Below are 22645 nucleotides of genomic sequence, written 5' to 3'. Positions count from 1 at the left end.
ATCCAGCTGGCCATTTTGGCTTTCTGTTGTATTTTTGATAATTGTTAAAGATAAATGCAGACCCTGGTCATTCTATCTGCATGTGCAGTTATGTGTTAAATTGTCCAATATTATTCAGCAGCTAAATTGGTCTGATGGGTGAATTTCCTTTTTAGGAGCCAAGTTAGTTAGAAGATGTTTGTAAACTATGAATGGACTTATACTCAGACACACAGACCTATATGGCGAGGGTAGGCAAACTAGGTCATCTGACTACTAACAGTTTTGTATAAGGGGAACTCGAGGCTGATGCAGGCAAAGCTTTACTTTCAATTAAAGGAAGAATTGGCAAATAAAGCAGGTAAAGTTGAATACAAGAGAGGTGGAAGCAAGTTTGACAGAAAGACAGAATGTAAAAAATATGTTGAAATGGTTGTCTTATCGATCAGCTTGATAAAAGGTTTTGATCATTATAAACAACGTCAATATGAGTTGACTCCAAATAGCATTTGTGGCATGCAAAGCAGAAGTTCAAAATGTGCCTAAACCCGGGATTGAACCAGGGACCTTTAAATCTTCAGTCTACTGCTCTCCCAACTGAGCTATTTAATCCAGCTGGCAATTTCGGCTTTCTGTTGTATTTTTTATAATTGTTAAAGATAAATGCAGAACCTGGTCACTCTATCTGCATGTGCAGTTATGTGTTAAATTGTCCAGTATTATTCAGTAGCTAAATTGGTCTGATGGGTGAATTTCCTTTTTAGGAGCCAAGTTAGTTAGATGATGTTTGTAAACTATGAATGGACTTATACTCAGAAACACAGACCTATATGGCGAGGGTCGGCAAGCTAGGTCATCTGACTACTAACAGTTTTGTATAAGGGGAACTGGAGGCTGATGCAGGCAAAGCTTTACTTTCAATTAAAGGAAGAATTGGGAAATAAAGGAGGCAAAGTTGAATACAAGAGAGGTGGAAGCAAGTTTGAAAGAAAGACAGAAAGTAAATAATATGTTGAATTAATTGTATTGTCGATTATCTTGATAAAAGGTTTTGATCATTATAAACAAAGTCAATATGAGTTGACTCAAAATAGTCTTTGTGGCATGCAAAGCAGAAGTTCAAAATGTGCCGAAACCCAGGATCGAACCAGGGACCTTTAGATCTTCAGTCTAACGCTCTCCCAACTGAGCTATTTCGGCCTGCCAGCAGCTATAGTATTCAGCCTCTTTTATTGAACAATCCCAGAACAGAGATGCAGAACCTGGATTTTCAATCTGAGGTTAGAGCTGTGTTTTAATGTGTCCTTCATTGTTCAGCAGCTAACTGGTGAAATGGGTGAGTAGCGTTTTTGGGATAAATGTTAGGTCGCTTTTCTTTTAAAACTCTGAGTGGACCAGCACTGTATTACACAGACGTATGTCGCCTGAGTAGGTAAGCTATGTCATCTCAATACTGACAACTTTGTTCAAGGAGAAGTGAAAGCTGATGCAGACAAGAGTTTACTTTGAAAAAAGTATAAAATGGGATAAATTCGTCATCAAAGCTGATGGCAAGAGAGGTGGAAGCAAGTTTAGAAGGAGGACAGAAAGACAACTTTTTGTTGAAGTTATCATGTTGTTGATCAGTTGATAAAATATTTTGAGAAATAAAGAAAAAAAAACTAGAGCTGATTTCAAGAAATATTTTGCAAGAATGTAGGATCCCCTCGCACTGTGCTGAAAGTCAGGATTGAATCAGGTACCTTAAGCTCTTCAGTCTAACGATCTCCCAACTGAGATATTTCAGCCAACAAGTCCCTGTGGCCTCCTGATGTATTATTAATAATTGTAGACGATACATTCAGAACCTGGTCATTCTATTTTCGTTTATAGTTATGTGTTAAAGTGTCCAGTATCATTCAGCAGGTAACTTGGTCTGATGAGTGAATATCCTTTTTAGGGGACAAGGTAGGTAGAATTTTTTTTTCTAAACTCTGAATTGACTTATACTCTGAAACACAGACCTATATGGCCAGGGTGTGCAAGCTATGTCATCTGACTACTGACAGTTTTGTATAAGGGGAATTGGAGGCTGATGCAGGCAAAGCTTTACTTTAAAATAAAGCAAGAAGTTGCAAATAAATGAGGCATAGTTGAATACAAGAGAGGTGGAAGCAAGTTTGAAAGGAAGACAGAAAGTAAATAATATGTTGAATTGATTGTGTTGTTGATCAGATTGATAAAAGGTTTTGATAAAGAAGAGCGTTGATTTAACTCCAAACAGCTTTTGTGACATGAAAAGCAGAAGTTGAAATTGTGCCGAAACCCGGGATTGAACCAGGGACCTTTAGATCTTCAGTCTAACGCTCTCCCAACTGAGCTATTTCGGCCTGCTGGTAGTTTAGGTCTTCATCCTTTCTTTTAAACTTCACAAGAAAATAGATGCTCAACCTCATGCTAGAGCTATGTTTTAAGATGTCCTGTATCATTCATCAGTTAACGGGTGCAATAGGTAAATAGCATTTTTCGGATCCAGGTTAGATAGCTTTTGTTTTTTACTCTGAATGGACTAGCACCATATTACACAGAGGTATTTGGCCTGAGTAGGTAAGCTATGTCATCTGAATACTGAAATCTGTGTTCAAGGAGAAGTGGAAGCTGATGCAGACAAGAGTTTACTTTACAAAAAAGCATGAAATAGGAAACATTTGTAGTCGAAGCTGAATGCAAGAGAGGTGGAAGCAAATTTAGAAGGAGGACAGAAAGGCAATTCTATGTTGAATTGATCATGTTGTCGATCAGTTGATCAAATATTTTGATAAATAAAGAAATAAAAACTTGAGCTGATACCAAGAAATATTTTGTGAGAAGCAAGAAACCTCTCAGACTTTTCCGAAACCCAGCATTGAACAAGGGACTTTTAGATTTCCAATCTAACACTCTCCCAACTGAGCTATTTCATCCAGCTGGCAATTTCGGCTTTCTGTTGTATTTTTTATAATTGTTAAAGATAAATGCAGAACCTGGTCACTCTATCTGCATGTGCAGTTATGTGTTAAATTGTCCAGTATTATTCAGTAGCTAAATTGGTCGATGGGTGAATTTCCTTTTTAGGAGCCAAGTTAGTTAGAAGATGTTTGTAAACTATGAATGGACTTATACTCAGAAACACAGACCTATATGGCGAGGGTCGGCAAGCTAGGTCATCTGACTACTAACAGTTTTGTATAAGGGGAACTGGAGGCTGATGCAGGCAAAGCTTTACTTTCAATTAAAGGAAGAATTGGGAAATAAAGGAGGCAAAGTTAAATACAAGAGAGGTGGAAGCAAGTTTGAAAGAAAGACAGAAAGTAAATAATATGTTGAATTAATTGTATTGTCGATTATCTTGATGAAAGGTTTTGATCATTATGAACAAAGTCAATATGAGTTGACTCAAAATAGTCTTTGTGGCATGCAAAGCAGAAGTTCAAAATGTGCCGAAACCCGGCATCGAACGAGGGACCATTAGATCTTCAGTCTAACACTCTCCCAACTGAGCTATTTCGGCCTGCCAGCAGCTATAGTATTCAGCCTCTTTTTTTGAACAATCCCAGAACAGAGATGCAGAACCTGGATTTTCAATCTGAGGTTAGAGCTGTGTTTTAATGTGTCCTGCATTGTTCAGCAGCTAACTGGTGAAATGGGTGAGTAGCGTTTTTGGGATAAATGTTAGGTCGTTTTTCTTTTAAAACTCTGAGTGGACCAGCACTGTATTACACAGACGTATGTCGCCTGAGTAGGTAAGCTATGTCATCTCAATACTGACAACTTTGTTCAAGGAGAAGTGAAAGCTGATGCAGACAAGAGTTTACTTTGAAAAAAGTATAAAATGGGATAAATTCGTCATCAAAGCTGATGGCAAGAGAGGTGGAAGCAAGTTTAGAAGGAGGACAGAAAGACAACTTTTTGCTGAAGTTATCATGTTGTTGATCAGTTGATAAAATATTTTGAGAAATAAAGAAAAAAAAACTAGAGCTGATTTCAAGAAATATTTTGCAAGAATGTAGGATCCCCTCGCACTGTGCTGAAAGTCAGGATTGAATCAGGTACCTTAAGCTCTTCAGTCTAACGATCTCCCAACTGAGATATTTCAGCCAACAAGTCCCTGTGGCCTCCTGATGTATTATTAATAATTTTAGACGATACATACAGAACCTGGTCATTCTATTTTCGTTTATAGTTATGTGTTAAAGTGTCCAGTATCATTCAGCAGGTAACTTGGTCTGATGAGTGAATATCCTTTTTAGGGGACAAGGTAGGTAGATTTTTTTTTTCTAAACTCTGAATTGACTTGTACTCTGAAACACAGACCTATATGGCCAGGGTGTGCAAGCTATGTCATCTGACTACTGACAGTTTTGTATAAGGGGAATTGGAGGCTGATGCAGGCAAAGCTTTACTTTAAAATAAAGCAAGAAGTTGCAAATAAATGAGGCATAGTTGAATACAAGAGAGGTGGAAGCAAGTTTGAAAGGAAGACAGAAAGTAAATAATATGTTGAATTGATTGTGTTGTTGATCAGATTGATAAAAAGGTTTTGATAAAGAAGAGCGTTGATTTAACTCCAAACATCTTTTGTGACATGAAAAGCAGAAGTTGAAATTGTGCCGAAACCCGGGATTGAACCAGGGACCTTTAGATCTTCAGTCTAACGCTCTCCCAACTGAGCTATTTCGGCCTGCTGGTAGTTTGTGTCTTCATCCTTTCTTTTAAACTTCCCAAGAAAATAGATGCTCAACCTCATGCTAGAGCTATGTTTTAAGATGTCCTGTATCATTCATCAGTTAACGGTTGCAATAGGTAAATAGCATTTTTCGGATCCAGGTTAGGTAGCTTTTGTTTTTTACTCTGAATGGACTAGCACCATATTACACAGAGGTATTTGGCCTGAGTAGGTAAGCTATGTCATCTGAATACTGAAATCTGTGTTCAAGGAGAAGTGGAAGCTGATGCAGACAAGAGTTTACTTTAGAAAAAAGCATGAAATAGGAAACATTTGTAGTCGAAGCTGAATGCAAGAGAGGTGGAAGCAAATTTAGAAGGAGGACAGAAAGACAATTCTATGTTGAATTGATCATGTTGTCGATCAGTTGATCAAATATTTTGATAAATAAAGAAAGAAAAACTTGAGCTGATACCAAGAAATATTTTGGGAGAAGCAAGAAACCTCTCAGACTTTTCCGAAACCCAGCATTGAACAAGGGACTTTTAGATTTTCAATCTAACACTCTCCCAACTGAGCTATTTCATCCAGCTGGCCTTTTTGGCTTTCTGTTGTATTTTTGATAATTGTTAAAGATAAATGCAGACCCTGGTCATTCTATCTGCATGTGCAGTTATGTGTTAAATTGTCCAATATTATTCAGCAGCTAAATTGGTCTGATGGGTGAATTTCCTTTTTAGGAGCCAAGTTAGTTAGAAGATGTTTGTAAACTATGAATGGACGTATACTCAGACACACAGACCTATATGGCGAGGGTAGGCAAACTAGGTCATCTGACTACTAACAGTTTTGTATAAGGGGAACTCGAGGCTGATGCAGGCAAAGCTTTACTTTCAATTAAAGGAAGAATTGGCAAATAAAGCAGGTAAAGTTGAATACAAGAGAGGTGGAAGCAAGTTTGACAGAAAGACAGAATGTAAAAAATATGTTGAAATGGTTGTCCTATCGATCAGCTTGATAAAAGGTTTTGATCATTATAAACAACGTCAATATGAGTTGACTCCAAATAGCATTTGTGGCATGCAAAGCAGAAGTTCAAAATGAGCCTAAACCCGGGATTGAACCAGGGACCTTTAGATCTTCAGTCTACTGCTCTCCCAACTGAGCTATTTCATCCAGCTGGCAATTTCGGCTTTCTGTTGTATTTTTTATAATTGTTAAAGATAAATGCAGAACCTGGTCACTCTATCTGCATGTGCAGTTATGTGTTAAATTGTCCAGTATTATTCAGTAGCTAAATTGGTCTGATGGGTGAATTTCCTTTTTAGGAGCCAAGTTAGTTAGATGATGTTTGTAAACTATGAATGGACTTATACTCAGAAACACAGACCTATATGGCGAGGGTCGGCAAGCTAGGTCATCTGACTACTAACAGTTTTGTATAAGGGGAACTGGAGGCTGATGCAGGCAAAGCTTTACTTTCAATTAAAGGAAGAATTGGGAAATAAAGGAGGCAAAGTTGAATACAAGAGAGGTGGAAGCAAGTTTGAAAGAAAGACAGAAAGTAAATATTATGTTGAATTAATTGTATTGTCGATTATCTTGATAAAAGGTTTTGATCATTATAAACAAAGTCAATATGAGTTGACTCAAAATAGTCTTTGGGGCATGCAAAGCAGAAGTTCAAAATGTGCCGAAACCCGGGATCGAACCAGGGACCTTTAGATCTTCAGTCTAACGCTCTCCCAACTGAGCTATTTCGGCCTGCCAGCCGCTATAGTATTCAGCCTCTTTTTTTGAACAATCCCAGAACAGAGATGCAGAACCTGGATTTTCAATCTGAGGTTAGAGCTGTGTTTTAATGTGTCCTGCATTGTTCAGCAGCTAACTGGTGAAATGGGTGAGTAGCGTTTTTGGGATAAATGTTAGGTCGTTTTTCTTTTAAAACTCTGAGTGGACCAGCACTGTATTACACAGACGTATGTCGCCTGAGTAGGTAAGCTATGTCATCTCAATACTGACAACTTTGTTCAAGGAGAAGTGAAAGCTGATGCAGACAAGAGTTTACTTTGAAAAAAGTATAAAATGGGATAAATTCGTCATCAAAGCTGATGGCAAGAGAGGTGGAAGCAAGTTTAGAAGGAGGACAGAAAGACAACTTTTTGTTGAAGTTATCATGTTGTTGATCAGTTGATAAAATATTTTGAGAAATAAAGAAAAAAAAACTAGAGCTGATTTCAAGAAATATTTTGCAAGAATGTAGGATCCCCTCGCACTGTGCTGAAAGTCAGGATTGAATCAGGTACCTTAAGCTCTTCAGTCTAACGATCTCCCAACTGAGATATTTCAGCCAACAAGTCCCTGTGGCCTCCTGATGTATTATTAATAATTTTAGACGATACATACAGAACCTGGTCATTCTATTTTCGTTTATAGTTATGTGTTAAAGTGTCCAGTATCATTCAGCAGGTAACTTGGTCTGATGAGTGAATATCCTTTTTAGGGGACAAGGTAGGTAGATTTTTTTTTTCTAAACTCTGAATTGACTTATACTCTGAAACACAGACCTATATGGCCAGGGTGTGCAAGCTATGTCATCTGACTACTGACAGTTTTGTATAAGGGGAATTGGAGGCTGATGCAGGCAAAGCTTTACTTTAAAATAAAGCAAGAAGTTGCAAATAAATGAGGCATAGTTGAATACAAGAGAGGTGGAAGCAAGTTTGAAAGGAAGACAGAAAGTAAATAATATGTTGAATTGATTGTGTTGTTGATCAGATTGATAAAAGGTTTTGATAAAGAAGAGCGTTGATTTAACTCCAAACATCTTTTGTGACATGGAAAGCAGAAGTTGAAATTGTGCCGAAACCCAGGATTGAACCAGGGACCTTTAGATCTTCAGTCTAACACTCTCCCAACTGAGCTATTTCGGCATGCTGGTAGTTTGGGTCTTCATCCTTTCTTTTAAACTTCCCAAGAAAATAGATGCTCAACCTCATGCTAGAGCTATGTTTTAAGATGTCCTGTATCATTCATCAGTTAACGGGTGCAATAGGTAAATAGCATTTTTCGGATCCAGGTTAGGTAGCTTTTTTTTTTACTCTGAATGGACTAGCACCATATTACACAGAGGTATTTGGCCTGAGTAGGTAAGCTATGTCATCTGAATACTGAAATCTGTGTTCAAGGAGAAGTGGAAGCTGATGCAGACAAGAGTTTACTTTACAAAAAAGCATGAAATAGGAAACATTTGTAGTCGAAGCTGAATGCAAGAGAGGTGGAAGCAAATTTAGAAGGAGGACAGAAAGACAATTCTATGTTGAATTGATCATGTTGTCGATCAGTTGATCAAATATTTTGATAAATAAAGAAAGAAAAACTTGAGCTGATACCAAGAAATATTTTGGGAGAAGCAAGAAACCTCTCAGACTTTTCCGAAACCCAGCATTGAACAAGGGACTTTTAGATTTTCAATCTAACACTCTCCCAACTGAGCTATTTCATCCAGCTGGCCATTTTGGCTTTCTGTTGTATTTTTGATAATTGTTAAAGATAAATGCAGACCCTGGTCATTCTATCTGCATGTGCAGTTATGTGTTAAATTGTCCAATATTATTCAGCAGCTAAATTGGTCTGATGGGTGAATTTCCTTTTTAGGAGCCAAGTTAGTTAGAAGATGTTTGTAAACTATGAATGGACGTATACTCAGACACACAGACCTATATGGCGAGGGTAGGCAAACTAGGTCATCTGACTACTAACAGTTTTGTATAAGGGGAACTCGAGGCTGATGCAGGCAAAGCTTTACTTTCAATTAAAGGAAGAATTGGCAAATAAAGCAGGTAAAGTTGAATACAAGAGAGGTGGAAGCAAGTTTGACAGAAAGACAGAATGTAAAAAATATGTTGAAATGGTTGTCTTATCGATCAGCTTGATAAAAGGTTTTGATCATTATAAACAACGTCAATATGAGTTGACTCCAAATAGCATTTGTGGCATGCAAAGCAGAAGTTCAAAATGTGCCTAAACCCGGGATTGAACCAGGGACATTTAGATCTTCAGTCTACTGCTCTCCCAACTGAGCTATTTCATCCAGCTGGCAATTTCGGCTTTCTGTTGTATTTTTTATAATTGTTAAAGATAAATGCAGAACCTGGTCACTCTATCTGCATGTGCAGTTATGTGTTAAATTGTCCAGTATTATTCAGTAGCTAAATTGGTCGATGGGTGAATTTCCTTTTTAGGAGCCAAGTTAGTTAGATGATGTTTGTAAACTATGAATGGACTTATACTCAGAAACACAGACCTATATGGCGAGGGTCGGCAAGCTAGGTCATCTGACTACTAACAGTTTTGTATAAGGGGAACTGGAGGCTGATGCAGGCAAAGCTTTACTTTCAATTAAAGGAAGAATTGGGAAATAAAGGAGGCAAAGTTAAATACAAGAGAGGTGGAAGCAAGTTTGAAAGAAAGACAGAAAGTAAATAATATGTTGAATTAATTGTATTGTCGATTATCTTGATAAAAGGTTTTGATCATTATGAACAAAGTCAATATGAGTTGACTCAAAATAGTCTTTGTGGCATGCAAAGCAGAAGTTCAAAATGTGCCGAAACCCGGGATAGAACCAGGGACCTTTAGATCTTCAGTCTAACGCTCTCCCAACTGAGCTATTTCGGCCTGCCAGCCGCTATAGTATTCAGCCTCTTTTTTTGAACAATCCCAGAACAGAGATGCAGAACCTGGATTTTCAATCTGAGGTTAGAGCTGTGTTTTAATGTGTCCTGCATTGTTCAGCAGCTAACTGGTGAAATGGGTGAGTAGCGTTTTTGGGATAAATGTTAGGTCGTTTTTCTTTTAAAACTCTGAGTGGACCAGCACTGTATTACACAGACGTATTTCGCCTGAGTAGGTAAGCTATGTCATCTCAATACTGACAACTTTGTTCAAGGAGAAGTGAAAGCTGATGCAGACAAGAGTTTACTTTGAAAAAAGTATAAAATGGGATAAATTCGTCATCAAAGCTGATGGCAAGAGAGGTGGAAGCAAGTTTAGAAGGAGGACAGAAAGACAACTTTTTGTTGAAGTTATCATGTTGTTGATCAGTTGATAAAATATTTTGAGAAATAAAGAAAAAAAAACTAGAGCTGATTTCAAGAAATATTTTGCAAGAATGTAGGATCCCCTCGCACTGTGCTGAAAGTCAGGATTGAATCAGGTACCTTAAGCTCTTCAGTCTAACGATCTCCCAACTGAGATATTTCAGCCAACAAGTCCCTGTGGCCTCCTGATGTATTATTAATAATTTTAGACGATACATACAGAACCTGGTCATTCTATTTTCGTTTATAGTTATGTGTTAAAGTGTCCAGTATCATTCAGTAGGTAACTTGGTCTGATGAGTGAATATCCTTTTTAGGGGACAAGGTAGGTAGATTTTTTTTTTCTAAACTCTGAATTGACTTATACTCTGAAACACAGACCTATATGGCCAGGGTGTGCAAGCTATGTCATCTGACTACTGACAGTTTTGTATAAGGGGAATTGGAGGCTGATGCAGGCAAAGCTTTACTTTAAAATAAAGCAAGAAGTTGCAAATAAATGAGGCATAGTTGAATACAAGAGAGGTGGAAGCAAGTTTGAAAGGAAGACAGAAAGTAAATAATATGTTGAATTGATTGTGTTGTTGATCAGATTGATAAAAGGTTTTGATAAAGAAGAGCGTTGATTTAACTCCAAACAGCTTTTGTGACATGAAAAGCAGAAGTTGAAATTGTGCCGAAACCCAGGATTGAACCAGAGACCTTTAGATCTTCAGTCTAACGCTCTCCCAACTGAGCTATTTCGGCCTGCTGGTAGTTTGTGTCTTCATCCTTTCTTTTAAACTTCCCAAGAAAATAGATGCTCAACCTCATGCTAGAGCTATGTTTTAAGATGTCCTGTATCATTCATCAGTTAACGGGTGCAATAGGTAAATAGCATTTTTCGGATCCAGGTTAGGTAGCTTTTTTTTTTACTCTGAATGGACTAGCACCATATTACACAGAGGTATTTGGCCTGAGTAGGTAAGCTATGTCATCTGAATACTGAAATCTGTGTTCAAGGAGAAGTGGAAGCTGATGCAGACAAGAGTTTACTTTACAAAAAAGCATGAAATAGGAAACATTTGTAGTCGAAGCTGAATGCAAGAGAGGTGGAAGCAAATTTAGAAGGAGGACAGAAAGACAATTCTATGTTGAATTGATCATGTTGTCGATCAGTTGATCAAATATTTTGATAAATAAATAAAGAAAAACTTGAGCTGATACCTAGAAATATTTTGTGAGAAGCAAGAAACCTCTCAGACTTTTCCGAAACCCAGCATTGAACAAGGGACTTTTAGATTTTCAATCTAACACTCTCCCAACTGAGCTATTTCATCCAGCTGGCCATTTTGGCTTTCTGTTGTATTTTTGATAAATGTTAAAGATAAATGCAGACCCTGGTCGTTCTATCTGCATGTGCAGTTATGTGTTAAATTGTCCAATATTATTCAGCAGCTAAATCGGTCTGATGGGTGAATTTCCTTTTTAGGAGCCAAGTTAGTTAGAAGATGTTTGTAAACTATGAATGGACTTATACTCAGACACACAGACCTATATGGCGAGGGTAGGCAAACTAGGTCATCTGACTACTAACAGTTTTGTATAAGGGGAACTCGAGGCTGATGCAGGCAATGCTTTACTTTCAATTAAAGGAAGAATTGGCAAATAAAGCAGGTAAAGTTGAATACAAGAGAGGTGGAAGCAAGTTTGACAGAAAGACAGAATGTAAAAAATATGTTGAAATGGTTGTCCTATCGATCAGCTTGATAAAAGGTTTTGATCATTATAAACAACGTCAATATGAGTTGACTCCAAATAGCATTTGTGGCATGCAAAGCAGAAGTTCAAAATGAGCCTAAACCCGGGATTGAACCAGGGACCTTTAGATCTTCAGTCTACTGCTCTCCCAACTGAGCTATTTCATCCAGCTGGCAATTTCGGCTTTCTGTTGTATTTTTTATAATTGTTAAAGATAAATGCAGAACCTGGTCACTCTATCTGCATGTGCAGTTATGTGTTAAATTGTCCAGTATTATTCAGTAGCTAAATTGGTCTGATGGGTGAATTTCCTTTTTAGGAGCCAAGTTAGTTAGATGATGTTTGTAAACTATGAATGGACTTATACTCAGAAACACAGACCTATATGGCGAGGGTCGGCAAGCTAGGTCATCTGACTACTAACAGTTTTGTATAAGGGGAACTGGAGGCTGATGCAGGCAAAGCTTTACTTTCAATTAAAGGAAGAATTGGGAAATAAAGGAGGCAAAGTTGAATACAAGAGAGGTGGAAGCAAGTTTGAAAGAAAGACAGAAAGTAAATATTATGTTGAATTAATTGTATTGTCGATTATCTTGATAAAAGGTTTTGATCATTATAAACAAAGTCAATATGAGTTGACTCAAAATAGTCTTTGTGGCATGCAAAGCAGAAGTTCAAAATGTGCCGAAACCCGGGATCGAACCAGGGACCTTTAGATCTTCAGTCTAACGCTCTCCCAACTGAGCTATTTCGGCCTGCCAGCCGCTATAGTATTCAGCCTCTTTTTTTGAACAATCCCAGAACAGAGATGCAGAACCTGGATTTTCAATCTGAGGTTAGAGCTGTGTTTTAATGTGTCCTGCATTGTTCAGCAGCTAACTGGTGAAATGGGTGAGTAGCGTTTTTGGGATAAATGTTAGGTCGTTTTTCTTTTAAAACTCTGAGTGGACCAGCACTGTATTACACAGACGTATGTCGCCTGAGTAGGTAAGCTATGTCATCTCAATACTGACAACTTTGTTCAAGGAGAAGTGAAAGCTGATGCAGACAAGAGTTTACTTTGAAAAAAGTATAAAATGGGATAAATTCGTCATCAAAGCTGATGGCAAGAGAGGTGGAAGCAAGTTTAGAAGGAGGACAGAAAGACAACTTTTTGTTGAAGTTATCATGTTGTTGATCAGTTGATAAAATATTTTGAGAAATAAAGAAAAAAAAACTAGAGCTGATTTCAAGAAATATTTTGCAAGAATGTAGGATCCCCTCGCACTGTGCTGAAAGTCAGGATTGAATCAGGTACCTTAAGCTCTTCAGTCTAACGATCTCCCAACTGAGATATTTCAGCCAACAAGTCCCTGTGGCCTCCTGATGTATTATTAATAATTTTAGACGATACATACAGAACCTGGTCATTCTATTTTCGTTTATAGTTATGTGTTAAAGTGTCCAGTATCATTCAGCAGGTAACTTGGTCTGATGAGTGAATATCCTTTTTAGGGGACAAGGTAGGTAGATTTTTTTTTTCTAAACTCTGAATTGACTTATACTCTGAAACACAGACCTATATGGCCAGGGTGTGCAAGCTATGTCATCTGACTACTGACAGTTTTGTATAAGGGGAATTGGAGGCTGATGCGGGCAAAGCTTTACTTTAAAATAAAGCAAGAAGTTGCAAATAAATGAGGCATAGTTGAATACAAGAGAGGTGGAAGCAAGTTTGAAAGGAAGACAGAAAGTAAATAATATGTTGAATTGATTGTGTTGTTGATCAGATTGATAAAAGGTTTTGATAAAGAAGAGCGTTGATTTAACTCCAAACATCTTTTGTGACATGAAAAGCAGAAGTTGAAATTGTGCCAAAACCCAGGATTGAACCAGGGACCTTTAGATCTTCAGTCTAACACTCTCCCAACTGAGCTATTTCGGCATGCTGGTAGTTTGGGTCTTCATCCTTTCTTTTAAACTTCCCAAGAAAATAGATGCTCAACCTCATGCTAGAGCTATGTTTTAAGATGTCCTGTATCATTCATCAGTTAACGGGTGCAATAGGTAAATAGCATTTTTCGGATCCAGGTTAGGTAGCTTTTTTTTTTTACTCTGAATGGACTAGCACCATATTACACAGAGGTATTTGGCCTGAGTAGGTAAGCTATGTCATCTGAATACTGAAATCTGTGTTCAAGGAGAAGTGGAAGCTGATGCAGACAAGAGTTTACTTTACAAAAAAGCATGAAATAGGAAACATTTGTAGTCGAAGCTGAATGCAAGAGAGGTGGAAGCAAATTTAGAAGGAGGACAGAAAGACAATTCTATGTTGAATTGATCATGTTGTCGATCAGTTGATCAAATATTTTGATAAATAAAGAAAGAAAAACTTGAGCTGATACCAAGAAATATTTTGTGAGAAGCAAGAAACCTCTCAGACTTTTCCGAAACCCAGCATTGAACAAGGGACTTTTAGATTTTCAATCTAACACTCTCCCAACTGAGCTATTTCATCCAGCTGGCCATTTTGGCTTTCTGTTGTATTTTTGATAAATGTTAAAGATAAATGCAGACCCTGGTCGTTCTATCTGCATGTGCAGTTATGTGTTAAATTGTCCAATATTATTCAGCAGCTAAATCGGTCTGATGGGTGAATTTCCTTTTTAGGAGCCAAGTTAGTTAGAAGATGTTTGTAAACTATGAATGGACTTATACTCAGACACACAGACCTATATGGCGAGGGTAGGCAAACTAGGTCATCTGACTACTAACAGTTTTGTATAAGGGCAACTCGAGGCTGATGCAGGCAAAGCTTTACTTTCAATTAAAGGAAGAATTGGCAAATAAAGCAGGTAAAGTTGAATACAAGAGAGGTGGAAGCAAGTTTGACAGAAAGACAGAATGTAAAAAATATGTTGAAATGGTTGTCTTATCGATCAGCTTGATAAAAGGTTTTGATCATTATAAACAACGTCAATATGAGTTGACTCCAAATAGCATTTGTGGCATGCAAAGCAGAAGTTCAAAATGAGCCTAAACCCGGGATTGAACCAGGGACCTTTAGATCTTCAGTCTACTGCTCTCCCAACTGAGCTATTTCATCAAGCTGGCAATTTCGGCTTTCTGTTGTATTTTTTATAATTGTTAAAGATAAATGCAGAACCTGGTCACTCTATCTGCATGTGCAGTTATGTGTTAAATTGTCCAGTATTATTCAGTAGCTAAATTGGTCTGATGGGTGAATTTCCTTTTTAGGAGCCAAGTTAGTTAGATGATGTTTGTAAACTATGAATGGACTTATACTCAGAAACACAGACCTATATGGCGAGGGTCGGCAAGCTAGGTCATCTGACTACTAACAGTTTTGTATAAGGGGAACTGGAGGCTGATGCAGGCAAAGCTTTACTTTCAATTAAAGGAAGAATTGGGAAATAAAGGAGGCAAAGTTGAATACAAGAGAGGTGGAAGCAAGTTTGAAAGAAAGACAGAAAGTAAATAATATGTTGAATTAATTGTATTGTCGATTATCTTGATAAAAGGTTTTGATCATTATAAACAAAGTCAATATGAGTTGACTCAAAATAGTCTTTGTGGCATGCAAAGCAGAAGTTCAAAATGTGCCGAAACCCGGGATCGAACCAGGGACCTTTAGATCTTCAGTCTAATGCTCTCCCAACTGAGCTATTTCGGCCTGCCAGCAGCTATAGTATTCAGCCTCTTTTTTTGAACAATCCCAGAACAGAGATGCAGAACCTGGATTTTCAATCTGAGGTTAGAGCTGTGTTTTAATGTGTCCTGCATTGTTCAGCAGCTAACTGGTGAAATGGGTGAGTAGCGTTTTTGGGATAAATGTTAGGTCGTTTTTCTTTTAAAACTCTGAGTGGACCAGCACTGTATTACACAGACGTATGTCGCCTGAGTAGGTAAGCTATGTCATCTCAATACTGACAACTTTGTTCAAGGAGAAGTGAAAGCTGATGCAGACAAGAGTTTACTTTGAAAAAAGTATAAAATGGGATAAATTCGTCATCAAAGCTGATGGCAAGAGAGGTGGAAGCAAGTTTAGAAGGAGGACAGAAAGACAACTTTTTGTTGAAGTTATCATGTTGTTGATCAGTTGATAAAATATTTTGAGAAATAAAGAAAAAAAACTAGAGCTGATTTCAAGAAATATTTTGCAAGAATGTAGGATCCCCTCGCACTGTGCTGAAAGTCAGGATTGAATCAGGTACCTTAAGCTCTTCAGTCTAACGATCTCCCAACTGAGATATTTCAGCCAACAAGTCCCTGTGGCCTCCTGATGTATTATTAATAATTGTAGACGATACATACAGAACCTGGTCATTCTATTTTCGTTTATAGTTATGTGTTAATGTGTCCAGTATCATTCAGCAGGTAACTTGGTCTGATGAGTGAATATCCTTTTTAGGGGACAAGGTAGGTAGAATTTTTTTTTCTAAACTCTGAATTGACTTATACTCTGAAACACAGACCTATATGGCCAGGGTGTACAAGCTATGTCATCTGACTACTGACAGTTTTGTATAAGGGGAATTGGAGGCTGATGCAGGCAAAGCTTTACTTTAAAATAAAGCAAGAAGTTGCAAATAAATGAGGCATAGTTGAATACAAGAGAGGTGGAAGCACGTTTGAAAGGAAGACAGAAAGTAAATAATATGTTGAATTGATTGTGTTGTTGATCAGATTGATAAAAGGTTTTGATAAAGAAGAGCGTTGATTTAACTCCAAACAGCTTTTGTGACATGAAAAGCAGAAGTTGAAATTGTGCCGAAACCCGGGATTGAACCAGGGACCTTTAGATCTTCAGTCTAACGCTCTCCCAACTGAGCTATTTCGGCCTGCTGGTAGTTTGGGTCTTCATCCTTTCTTTTAAACTTCCCAAGAAAATAGATGCTCAACCTCATGCTAGAGCTATGTTTTAAGATGTCCTGTATCATTCATCAGTTAACGGGTGCAATAGGTAAATAGCATTTTTCGGATCCAGGTTAGGTAGCTTTTGTTTTTTACTCTGAATGGACTAGCACCATATTACACAGAGGTATTTGGCCTGAGTAGGTAAGCTATGTCATCTGAATACTGAAATCTGTGTTCAAGGAGAAGTGGAAGCTGATGCAGACAAGAGTTTACTTTACAAAAAAGCATGAAATAGGAAACATTTGTAGTCGAAGCTGAATGCAAGAGAGGTGGAAGCAAATTTAGAAGGAGGACAGAAAGACAATTCTATGTTGAATTGATCATGTTGTCGATCAGTTGATCAAATATTTTGATAAATAAAGAAAGAAAAACTTGAGCTGATACCAAGAAATATTTTGTGAGAAGCAAGAAACCTCTCAGACTTTTCCGAAACCCAGCATTGAACAAGGGACTTTTAGATTTTCAATCTAACACTCTCCCAACTGAGCTATTTCATCCAGCTGGCAGTTTTGGCTTTCTGTTGTATTTTTGATAATTGTTAAAGATAAATGCAGACCATGGTCATTCTATCTGCATGTGCAGTTATGTGTTAAATTGTCCAATATTATTCAGCAGCTAAATTGGTCTGATGGGTGAATTTCCTTTTTAGGAGCCAAGTTAGTTAGAAGATGTTTGTAAACTATGAATGGACTTATACTCAGACACACAGACCTATATGGCGAGGATAGGCAAACTAGGTCATCTGACTACTAACAGTTTTGTATAAGGGGAACTCGAGGCTGATGCAGGCAAAGCTTTACTTTCAATTAAAGGAAGAATTGGCAAATAAAGCAGGTAAAGTTGAATACAAGAGAGGTGGAAGCAAGTTTGACAGAAAGACAGAATGTAAAAAATATGTTGAAATGGTTGTCTTATCGATCAGCTTGATAAAAGGTTTTGATCATTATAAACAACGTCAATATGAGTTGACTCCAAATAGCATTTGTGGCATGCAAAGCAGAAGTTCAAAATGTGCCTAAACCCGGGATTGAACCAGGGACCTTTAGATCTTCAGTCTACTGCTCTCCCAACTGAGCTATTTCATCCAGCTGGCAATTTCGGCTTTCTGTTGTATTTTTTATAATTGTTAAAGATAAATGCAGAACCTGGTCACTCTATCTGCATGTGCAGTTATGTGTTAAATTGTCCAGTATTATTCAGTAGCTAAATTGGTCTGATGGGTGAATTTCCTTTTTAGGAGCCAAGTTAGTTAGATGATGTTTGTAAACTATGAATGGACTTATACTCAGAAACACAGACCTATATGGCGAGGGTCGGCAAGCTAGGTCATCTGACTACTAACAGTTTTGTATAAGGGGAACTGGAGGCTGATGCAGGCAAAGCTTTACTTTCAATTAAAGGAAGAATTGGGAAATAAAGGAGGCAAAGTTGAATACAAGAGAGGTGGAAGCAAGTTTGAAAGAAAGACAGAAAGTAAATAATATGTTGAATTAATTGTATTGTCGATTATCTTGATAAAAGGTTTTGATCATTATAAACAAAGTCAATATGAGTTGACTCAAAATATTCTTTGTGGCATGCAAAGCAGAAGTTCAAAATGTGCCGAAACCCACGATCGAACCAGGGACCTTTAGATCTTCAGTCTAACGCTCTCCCAACTGAGCTATTTCGGCCTGCCAGCAGCTATAGTATTCAGCCTCTTTTTTTGAACAATCCCAGAACAGAGATGCAGAACCTGGATTTTCAATCTGAGGTTAGAGCTGTGTTTTAATGTGTCCTGCATTGTTCAGCAGCTAACTGGTGAAATGGGTGAGTAGCGTTTTTGGGATAAATGTTAGGTCGTTTTTCTTTTAAAACTCTGAGTGGACCAGCACTGTATTACACAGACGTATGTCGCCTGAGTAGGTAAGCTATGTCATCTCAATACTGACAACTTTGTTCAAGGAGAAGTGAAAGCTGATGCAGACAAGAGTTTACTTTGAAAAAAGTATAAAATGGGATAAATTCGTCATCAAAGCTGATGGCAAGAGAGGTGGAAGCAAGTTTAGAAGGAGGACAGAAAGACAACTTTTTGTTGAAGTTATCATGTTGTTGATCAGTTGATAAAATATTTTGAGAAATAAAGAAAAAAAAACTAGAGCTGATTTCAAGAAATATTTTGCAAGAATGTAGGATCCCCTCGCACTGTGCTGAAAGTCAGGATTGAATCAGGTACCTTAAGCTCTTCAGTCTAACGATCTCCCAACTGAGATATTTCAGCCAACAAGTCCCTGTGGCCTCCTGATGTATTATTAATAATTGTAGACGATACATACAGAACCTGGTCATTCTATTTTCGTTTATAGTTATGTGTTAATGTGTCCAGTATCATTCAGCAGGTAACTTGGTCTGATGAGTGAATATCCTTTTTAGGGGACAAGGTAGGTAGAATTTTTTTTTCTAAACTCTGAATTGACTTATACTCTGAAACACAGACCTATATGGACAGGGTGTACAAGCTATGTCATCTGACTACTGACAGTTTTGTATAAGGGGAATTGGAGGCTGATGCAGGCAAAGCTTTACTTTAAAATAAAGCAAGAAGTTGCAAATAAATGAGGCATAGTTGAATACAAGAGAGGTGGAAGCACGTTTGAAAGGAAGACAGAAAGTAAATAATATGTTGAATTGATTGTGTTGTTGATCAGATTGATAAAAGGTTTTGATAAAGAAGAGCGTTGATTTAACTCCAAACAGCTTTTGTGACATGAAAAGCAGAAGTTGAAATTGTGCCGAAACCCGGGATTGAACCAGGGACCTTTAGATCTTCAGTCTAACGCTCTCCCAACTGAGCTATTTCGGCCTGCTGGTAGTTTGGGTCTTCATCCTTTCTTTTAAACTTCCCAAGAAAATAGATGCTCAACCTCATGCTAGAGCTATGTTTTAAGATGTCCTGTATCATTCATCAGTTAACGGGTGCAATAGGTAAATAGCATTTTTCGGATCCAGGTTAGGTAGCTTTTGTTTTTTACTCTGAATGGACTAGCACCATATTACACAGAGGTATTTGGCCTGAGTAGGTAAGCTATGTCATCTGAATACTGAAATCTGTGTTCAAGGAGAAGTGGAAGCTGATGCAGACAAGAGTTTACTTTACAAAAAAGCATGAAATAGGAAACATTTGTAGTCGAAGCTGAATGCAAGAGAGGTGGAAGCAAATTTAGAAGGAGGACAGAAAGACAATTCTATGTTGAATTGATCATGTTGTCGATCAGTTGATCAAATATTTTGATAAATAAAGAAAGAAAAACTTGAGCTGATACCAAGAAATATTTTGTGAGAAGCAAGAAACCTCTCAGACTTTTCCGAAACCCAGCATTGAACAAGGGACTTTTAGATTTTCAATCTAACACTCTCCCAACTGAGCTATTTCATCCAGCTGGCCATTTTGGCTTTCTGTTGTATTTTTGATAATTGTTAAAGATAAATGCAGACCATGGTCATTCTATCTGCATGTGCAGTTATGTGTTAAATTGTCCAATATTATTCAGCAGCTAAATTGGTCTGATGGGTGAATTTCCTTTTTAGGAGCCAAGTTAGTTAGAAGATGTTTGTAAACTATGAATGGACTTATACTCAGACACACAGACCTATATGGCGAGGGTAGGCAAACTAGGTCATCTGACTACTAACAGTTTTGTATAAGGGGAACTCGAGGCTGATGCAGGCAAAGCTTTACTTTCAATTAAAGGAAGAATTGGCAAATAAAGCAGGTAAAGTTGAATACAAGAGAGGTGGAAGCAAGTTTGACAGAAAGACAGAATGTAAAAAATATGTTGAAATGGTTGTCTTATCGATCAGCTTGATAAAAGGTTTTGATCATTATAAACAACGTCAATATGAGTTGACTCCAAATAGCATTTGTGGCATGCAAAGCAGAAGTTCAAAATGTGCCTAAACCCGGGATTGAACCAGGGACCTTTAGATCTTCAGTCTACTGCTCTCCCAACTGAGCTATTTCATCCAACTGGCAATTTCGGCTTTCTGTTGTATTTTTTATAATTGTTAAAGATAAATGCAGAACCTGGTCACTCTATCTGCATGTGCAGTTATGTGTTAAATTGTCCAGTATTATTCAGTAGCTAAATTGGTCTGATGGGTGAATTTCCTTTTTAGGAGCCAAGTTAGTTAGATGATGTTTGTAAACTATGAATGGACTTATACTCAGAAACACAGACCTATATGGCGAGGGTCGGCAAGCTAGGTCATCTGACTACTAACAGTTTTGTATAAGGGGAACTGGAGGCTGATGCAGGCAAAGCTTTACTTTCAATTAAAGGAAGAATTGGGAAATAAAGGAGGCAAAGTTGAATACAAGAGAGGTGGAAGCAAGTTTGAAAGAAAGACAGAAAGTAAATAATATGTTGAATTAATTGTATTGTCGATTATCTTGATAAAAGGTTTTGATCATTATAAACAAAGTCAATATGAGTTGACTCAAAATATTCTTTGTGGCATGCAAAGCAGAAGTTCAAAATGTGCCGAAACCCAGGATCGAACCAGGGACCTTTAGATCTTCAGTCTAACGCTCTCCCAACTGAGCTATTTCGGCCTGCCAGCAGCTATAGCATTCAGCCTCTTTTTTTGAACAATCCCAGAACAGAGATGCAGAACCTGGATTTTCAATCTGAGGTTAGAGCTGTGTTTTAATGTGTCCTGCATTGTTCAGCAGCTAACTGGTGAAATGGGTGAGTAGCGTTTTTGGGATAAATGTTAGGTCGTTTTTCTTTTAAAACTCTGAGTGGACCAGCACTGTATTACACAGACGTATGTCGCCTGAGTAGGTAAGCTATGTCATCTCAATACTGACAACTTTGTTCAAGGAGAAGTGAAAGCTGATGCAGACAAGAGTTTACTTTGAAAAAAGTATAAAATGGGATAAATTCGTCATCAAAGCTGATGGCAAGAGAGGTGGAAGCAAGTTTAGAAGGAGGACAGAAAGACAACTTTTTGTTGAAGTTATCATGTTGTTGATCAGTTGATAAAATATTTTGAGAAATAAAGAAAAAAAAACTAGAGCTGATTTCAAGAAATATTTTGCAAGAATGTAGGATCCCCTCGCACTGTGCTGAAAGTCAGGATTGAATCAGGTACCTTAAGCTCTTCAGTCTAACGATCTCCCAACTGAGATATTTCAGCCAACAAGTCCCTGTGGCCTCCTGATGTATTATTAATAATTGTAGACGATACATACAGAACCTGGTCATTCTATTTTAGTTTATAGTTATGTGTTAATGTGTCCAGTATCATTCAGCAGGTAACTTGGTCTGATGAGTGAATATCCTTTTTAGGGGACAAGGTAGGTAGAATTTTTTTTTCTAAACTCTGAATTGACTTATACTCTGAAACACAGACCTATATGGCCAGGGTGTACAAGCTATGTCATCTGACTACTGACAGTTTTGTATAAGGGGAATTGGAGGCTGATGCAGGCAAAGCTTTACTTTAAAATAAAGCAAGAAGTTGCAAATAAATGAGGCATAGTTGAATACAAGAGAGGTGGAAGCACGTTTGAAAGGAAGACAGAAAGTAAATAATATGTTGAATTGATTGTGTTGTTGATCAGATTGATAAAAGGTTTTGATAAAGAAGAGCGTTGATTTAACTCCAAACAGCTTTTGTGACATGAAAAGCAGAAGTTGAAATTGTGCCGAAACCCGGGATTGAACCAGGGACCTTTAGATCTTCAGTCTAACGCTCTCCCAACTGAGCTATTTCGGCCTGCTGGTAGTTTAGGTCTTCATCATTTCTTTTAAACTTCCCAAGAAAATAGATGCTCAACCTCATGCTAGAGCTATGTTTTAAGATGTCCTGTATCATTCATCAGTTAACGGGTGCAATAGGTAAATAGCATTTTTCGGATCCAGGTTAGGTAGCTTTTGTTTTTTACTCTGAATGGACTAGCACCATATTACACAGAGGTATTTGGCCTGAGTAGGTAAGCTATGTCATCTGAATACTGAAATCTGTGTTCAAGGAGAAGTGGAAGCTGATGCAGACAAGAGTTTACTTTACAAAAAAGCATGAAATAGGAAACATTTGTAGTCGAAGCTGAATGCAAGAGAGGTGGAAGCAAATTTAGAAGGAGGACAGAAAGACAATTCTATGTTGAATTGATCATGTTGTCGATCAGTTGATCAAATATTTTGATAAATAAAGAAAGAAAAACTTGAGCTGATACCAA

General features: G+C 37.6%; 8 non-coding genes across 8 annotated transcripts; all 8 read right to left on the bottom strand.

Moving 5' to 3' along the window:
• Positions 1-2275: 2275 nt before the first annotated feature.
• Positions 2276-2348, bottom strand: TRNAF-GAA (transfer RNA phenylalanine (anticodon GAA)). The gene has a single exon. It is a non-coding gene; the product is annotated as a tRNA-Phe (tRNA).
• Positions 2349-4605: 2257 nt separating this feature from the next.
• On the bottom strand, positions 4606-4678 carry TRNAF-GAA (transfer RNA phenylalanine (anticodon GAA)). Its single transcript has one exon. It is a non-coding gene; the product is annotated as a tRNA-Phe (tRNA).
• A 1676-nt stretch (positions 4679-6354) lies between these two features.
• On the bottom strand, positions 6355-6427 carry TRNAF-GAA (transfer RNA phenylalanine (anticodon GAA)). The gene has a single exon. It is a non-coding gene; the product is annotated as a tRNA-Phe (tRNA).
• Positions 6428-12187: 5760 nt separating this feature from the next.
• Positions 12188-12260, bottom strand: TRNAF-GAA (transfer RNA phenylalanine (anticodon GAA)). The gene has a single exon. It is a non-coding gene; the product is annotated as a tRNA-Phe (tRNA).
• A 2845-nt stretch (positions 12261-15105) lies between these two features.
• TRNAF-GAA (transfer RNA phenylalanine (anticodon GAA)) lies at positions 15106-15178 on the bottom strand. Its single transcript has one exon. It is a non-coding gene; the product is annotated as a tRNA-Phe (tRNA).
• Positions 15179-16273: 1095 nt separating this feature from the next.
• On the bottom strand, positions 16274-16346 carry TRNAF-GAA (transfer RNA phenylalanine (anticodon GAA)). Its single transcript has one exon. It is a non-coding gene; the product is annotated as a tRNA-Phe (tRNA).
• Positions 16347-19191: 2845 nt separating this feature from the next.
• TRNAF-GAA (transfer RNA phenylalanine (anticodon GAA)) lies at positions 19192-19264 on the bottom strand. The gene has a single exon. It is a non-coding gene; the product is annotated as a tRNA-Phe (tRNA).
• A 2845-nt stretch (positions 19265-22109) lies between these two features.
• On the bottom strand, positions 22110-22182 carry TRNAF-GAA (transfer RNA phenylalanine (anticodon GAA)). The gene has a single exon. It is a non-coding gene; the product is annotated as a tRNA-Phe (tRNA).
• Between the last annotated feature and the right edge of the window lie 463 nt (positions 22183-22645).

Source organism: Triturus cristatus, chromosome 8 (assembly GCF_964204655.1).
Source record: "Triturus cristatus chromosome 8, aTriCri1.1, whole genome shotgun sequence".
Classification (NCBI taxonomy): domain Eukaryota; kingdom Metazoa; phylum Chordata; class Amphibia; order Caudata; family Salamandridae; genus Triturus; species Triturus cristatus.
This window is presented reverse-complemented; position numbering and strand designations above follow the sequence as displayed.